This window comes from Archocentrus centrarchus, chromosome 1 (assembly GCF_007364275.1).
Source record: "Archocentrus centrarchus isolate MPI-CPG fArcCen1 chromosome 1, fArcCen1, whole genome shotgun sequence".
Classification (NCBI taxonomy): domain Eukaryota; kingdom Metazoa; phylum Chordata; class Actinopteri; order Cichliformes; family Cichlidae; genus Archocentrus; species Archocentrus centrarchus.
Genome location: NC_044346.1, coordinates 25,118,100 through 25,124,099, shown reverse-complemented (window position 1 = coordinate 25,124,099; position 6,000 = coordinate 25,118,100).

Here is a 6,000-nt window from a genome sequence, read left to right as displayed (position 1 = left end):
CTCACTTTATCTGAATTTAGAAACAGGAATTTAGAGGTCATCCAGGCCTTTATGGCTTTAAAGCATCCCTTTATTTTAATACTAATTTTGTATCATCTGGCTGCATGGATAAATAAAGCTGTCATAGTCATCTGAATATAACAGAGTGTTATGCTCATTTAAAACTTCATGTGTTTTTTTTTTCTCTCTGTTAGACTCTACCAGAGCAGCTTTGCATGATTCAGAGTTCAAAATAATGCATATTTATCTTATACTGCACCTTGGTGGAACGCCTCAGTTTATTAGTTGCCTGAAACAAGCCTTTAAGTTCCTTTCCTTCCGTTATAAAACAGTTTTCTTCTGATTGGCAGCCCACTGTGAACAGAAGCTTTGAACAGCAGGTGTTTGGGGCTTCTGTATTTAGTCAGGGCTGAGATTACCATATGGTGAGTAATCACTCTCACTGACATCATACAGAGCCAGAAGGAGTCAAACATGTCTGAAACTGAGCATTAAGTTGAGTTAGAAGTCTGAGCTTTTGTCTCACGGCAATTACTTGCACATTTACTGGATTCCTTATTTTGAAATGTTGGCCGTGGTTATTATGAGCATCCACCATTCTAACAGTATTTTCTGCAATTGACAGAAAACAGATCAGGACAAGTGTACAATTCCCATTTAATATTTAAGTAAATGGGCAGGTAATATTTAAAAAAAAAAAAAACATTATATTGGGGCAAATAGGCATACAAATGCTGTAGATTTAGAAAAGTGATTTATCCAGTTAGAATGTGTCTGGAGCCTGCAGCTTTGATTCAGTATCTCAAAGCAAGTTTTTCACCATCACCCTCTGCAATCAGAACTTATCAAGTCTGATTGCAAGGACAATCAAAATCCATGTCTTGGCACCTTATGAAATTGCTAAATCGACCCTAAAAATTCAGAAACACTAAAGGAGTGTCAACTTTTGTAGGCATCATACCTGAAAACTAGCACCTGTAGAAATTATTGTTATTAGAAAATTACTCTATAAATGTTAAACCTGCTGCACTGATTGCAGTCTCGTGGCAGTATTGTTTCCTCCAACTCACCTGGCTTCCTAAAAGTGACTTCTTCAAACAACCTGTGTCATCTGACAGCACAACCATGAATCTTTTAATATTTTGTCTGAGGAAGCTGTCACTTTCTACAGTACTTTTAGTGTGTAGTGACAGAATATGAAAAAAAAAATGTTTCATGTGAGCTCTGACCTCATTGGCTCTCATTTTGACTTGTGATGCAACTTGATGAAACACATACTTATATTTAATTCTGCCATACTTAATTTTGACTGCTTGGGAAGTTGAGACGTTACCTGCTGTATTTCAGGGACAATAAATGAAACAATGATTGCTTTTTATGTACTCTGAAATCTCATTGTGTTCTTCTAAATGTCATTGTTCTTTACATTTCATTCTCCTCTGGCCTGGCAGCAAGAACACCGTTCTTCCAAAACGTACCTTATTTGATGTTTGATGATGGAATGTATAGTTTTGTCTCACATGAGATTCACTTTTCAATATTCATCAAACCATTCATTCTCCTACTGTGCCCCGCAGCAACAACATGTTTCTCACAGTAAAACAAGCAACCAGATCCATTCAGTACCTTTAATTTTTCATCCATTTACAGTATACATTAATGTCTAAGCCTATAAGACAGAGGAAATGGAAAAAAGCTAACAGTAAATTCAATAAAGTACACACAAATGTCAGAACTCACTGTAAGGTCCATGTAGCAGTTGCTTTACAGCTTTTAGTCATTACGGGTAATATTCGTCAGCAAATTGATTTTTCCAGTTGCAATGCCAATGAACTTGCTGTACAAATTTATATTTTCATGAGATTAAGTAATTATTTTAAATGCCAACTCAATCTCTAAAGGGCAAATGGAGTTAGCATCCCAGAACTGGTACTGATACCAATTGCCTGTCAGCCATCAGAGGAAATATCTTTCATCATTACACAGCAGTGCATAACTTTGGGTAGAGGTGGGGTGGATGCAATAATAAAACTGATTGTTTCATCTTTTAACCAAGGACTAAAATGCATTTGAATTAAAACCTCAGTCTAGTGCTTTGTGTGTGTGTGTGTGTGTGTGTGTGTGTGTGTGTGTGCGTTGGGAAAGGGGGGGGGGGGGGGGGGGGGGGGGGGGGGGGGGGGGGGTGGGGGGGGGGGGGGGGGGGGGGTTTTGTGGGCCTCTACTGGAAATGCAATTAATGCTTTGATGGCTGGTTTTAAGCTTGCTATTGACATACAACTGAAGTCCCTGTGAAGAACAATGGAAACAACACAAAAGAAAACAGTTGTTGATTGTTGATTATATAACTAAACTAAATCCTCTTTTCAGTGAGTCATTTCTCACCATCCAAAGGACACATAAGGCCCAGTGCAATATAATGTTAAAGTACATATCAGAAAATATTAATTTATTTAGCTGTTAAATGTGACAATGTATGGTAAATGGGGTGTAAATCTTCTTTGAGATGTTAGCTCCACCAAATGGCCACACAGTAAAATGTACAGTGAAAAAAAGATTAAATGAATGCAACTCTAATCAATAACAACAAGATGACAAATACAGGTAGGCAGGCAGTTCTTGCACATAATTATGCAACAACAAAAAAAATCAAAAGGAGAAGCATTACACCACTGGCTGAGGGCCTCTCACAAACAGAAGGAAACTTTGCCCTCAAACCTGCATTTTCCAGTGCAGCTAGCATCAGAGGAAAACACAAGATCAATCAAGTTATCTTGTGTTTGTTTATACTCTTTCACCCTGGAACTGTTAAGTCACTAAGCTAAAATAGGTTTTTCTAACATAACATATCAGTACAGCAGTAATAAGTAAGATCACAAAGCCTCCACACATCCATGCTGATTATCTGGAGTAAGGTTGAGGTGGCAGCAGGCTAAGTATGGCAGTCCAGAGGTCCCATATGCTTTTCCAGGAATATTTTCCAACTCCACTTGAAGGAGCCCAAGGTTTGTGCAGGCCAGATGGTGTATATAATTTCTCCAGCATATTCTGGTGTTCCCTGGGTCTTCCACCAGCTGGACTATGAAGAGTTTTTTATTAGGGCTATTTCAGAAGATCAGAATGCTGACCGGGACCCTGATTCAGTTTGAAAAGTGTTAGTTCAATAGTCTTTTTGACACAAACCCCAGGACACTCCTCCGACCAATATCTATTTGTCTTGATATTATTTGCCAAAAAACAGTTTCAGACACATGTTCCCCTGAAAATCCAGGGAACACAAAGGGAAAATAAGTAAAACAAAAAGACAACCTTTTAACTTAAAGAGATGGTAAAGTGATTTTTTTTTAACTGATCAAAAAACAAACAAACAAACAAAAAAGTTATCCTAAAACTTCTAACTATAAGTTAGTCAAGTCAATTAGATATACTCATTAAAGGCAGCCAGGAACAGAAAATGAAAAAGCTTTCAAGGAAGCTTATGTCCTCGTGGGATCAGCTGCACACAACTGCTATAGAGGAGAGGAGAGAAATGCTACACAAAAAGTTAAAAACTCAGCCGTTCTAAACATATGCAATGAATTCATCAATAAAGGTGTACCGCACATAAATGATAACTCTAAGCACTTTATACTACAATACATAAACCCCATTTACTATCAGATATATACACACACAGATCAAAAGTGACTTGCCAGATGATGGCATGTACAGTAAAGAAGAAAGGTCAGGTATGCTTGAGATGTCTGGTCATGTTACACTAAAGTAGAGTCAAAGGCCAGCAGATGGAGACATCATAAGTGCTGAATAATGGGGATAATGGCACAGACGGACTCTCCTTTGACACATAAGTGACATTGCACTTGTTTTTAGGGTGCAGAAGGTGACACTGTGACAAATTACAACAAAGAACTTGACAGAGAAGTTCAAATCCAGCATACTTTTATTTCTGGCCAGACACTGTGTGAAGTGGGCATGACTGTTTGAAATAGAAGGTTTGAGAAATTGTCAGACACAACCTCTAAATTGCCAAGTCTCAGCATGGTGCTGGAAATTTCTCCTGTCATCTCCTGACACCAAAACCACTCAGAAACAAAAACAAAAGGCACAAAAAATGCTTTCTCACCAAAACCGATGAGAAAAGATAATGAACATTAGCACGTTTGTTTCCACTACATATGTGAAATAAAGGTTAAGGAGGTACAGTATCTGTAGTTTGCATGCTCTGAACTTCCTGTCGGGGTGACCAAACCTCTCCAATCACTTTTCATGGGCCAAGCCCATGGGTGCTGGTCTATCTACAGGAAATGGTGAATCACGCCGTGTGGGACTGCACCTGTGTGCCAGGGAAGTTGCTAAGAGTTGGCCTAACACATGCTATTGTGTTATGAAGCCATCATAATAAGAGGTAAGGTCTCTCTTCTAAGCATGAAGAGGCTAAGAAGGCTTCAAGGTCTGAATGTGAATGAGGAAATAAGTCTAGCGGAAATAAACAATAGAGCGCACAAATATTTTTACTGCAGACAGATAAGCTGTATCATTCCTCACTGATGACATGACTTTGCAGCTGACAGGCCATCAACTGCAGAGTGTGTAGTTAAATCATATCATATGAGAAATATGACTGACTCAGAAAAGAGCTGCTGCAGTATCTCTGACTTCTGGGAGCAGGTTAATGAAAACATGCCACTCTTCACATTATTCTCACCTTATTTTGCTAACTGTGAAATAGATGCATTAGACTGGATCTAAGACCAAACAATGAATGCCATGAGCTTGTACGTAGTATCTGGCTGGACTCTACTTCACCTTTAGAAGCTTGATGAATGGGAGGGAGTGGATGACAAAGCCGGCCCACAATCCTTTTCCTGGTCTGTCTCAGATGTGAGACATGTAAAACCTGTTATACAGTAGCTATGGAATTAATGCTATGGGTTATTTGAGTGGGAGCCAAAATAGTCACTGAAGATGTCTTGAGATCAAGATTCCTTACATTGTTCGTGCAGTCTCGTTTGCAAACTCAGGGTGGGCGAGACTGCAGTTACAAAGAATAGCAAGCAGTGAAAGGAAACAGTTTAACTGCAATTATAGTTTTTAGCCAATATTTGGCTGTACACTGAACAAAGTTATTTTTCTTACACAGTTGTGGTCAGAAGCTTACATACACACATCATGGACATGAATGTCATGCAAATTTGTGGCTTTTAGTGATTTCTTTGAACTTTCCTTTTTCCAAGGTGTAATGATTGTACAGCATACATCTTTGATTACTTTAAAAAACAAGAATTGGGTGCATAAGTTTGAATTTATTTAGGATTTTCTTGAACCTACCACCACTATGTTTGACAGTTGGTACATTGTTGTCAGGTTTGAAAGCTTCACCTTTTCTCCTCCAAACATACCTCTTGTCATTGTGGCCAGAAAGCTCAATCTTTGTCTCATCTGACCATAAAATTTTTCTCCACAAGGCAATGGTAGAAGAATATGCTGCAAATTTCAGCTCAAAGTGTTCAGCTTGAAAGTGTAAAATTTTGGGGCAGGGGCTTCTTTCTGGTTGGCGCCCTCTCAGTCTATGATGATGTAAAACTTCCTGAACAACCTAATCAATTTCCTCTCATCTGAGTGTCACAGTTTGGGTCTTCTTCTTCTAACTTGTACTTGTGTACAGTTCTTTGAACTGATGATCCTGGAACCTGCCGTTGTTTAGAAATGGCTCCTAGAGACCTTCCCAGCTTGTGTAAATTTGCAGTTCTCCTTCTTAGATCTTCACTGAGTTCCTTGGAATTTCCTGTTGTTCTGAGTATTGGTGAATCCAGTGAGTGCTGTCAAACAAATCATTTTTATGCCAGTAAAGAGAAACTACCAGTTGTAGTAAATCATGATCACTAACGAGAAGTTAATAGGCCTTGAATCTAAATGACATTGTAGAACCTTCAGCACCGCTTACTAAAAGATTTAAGTGAGTGTATGTATATATTCAGGCCTGTATGTATCATTTTGAACCTC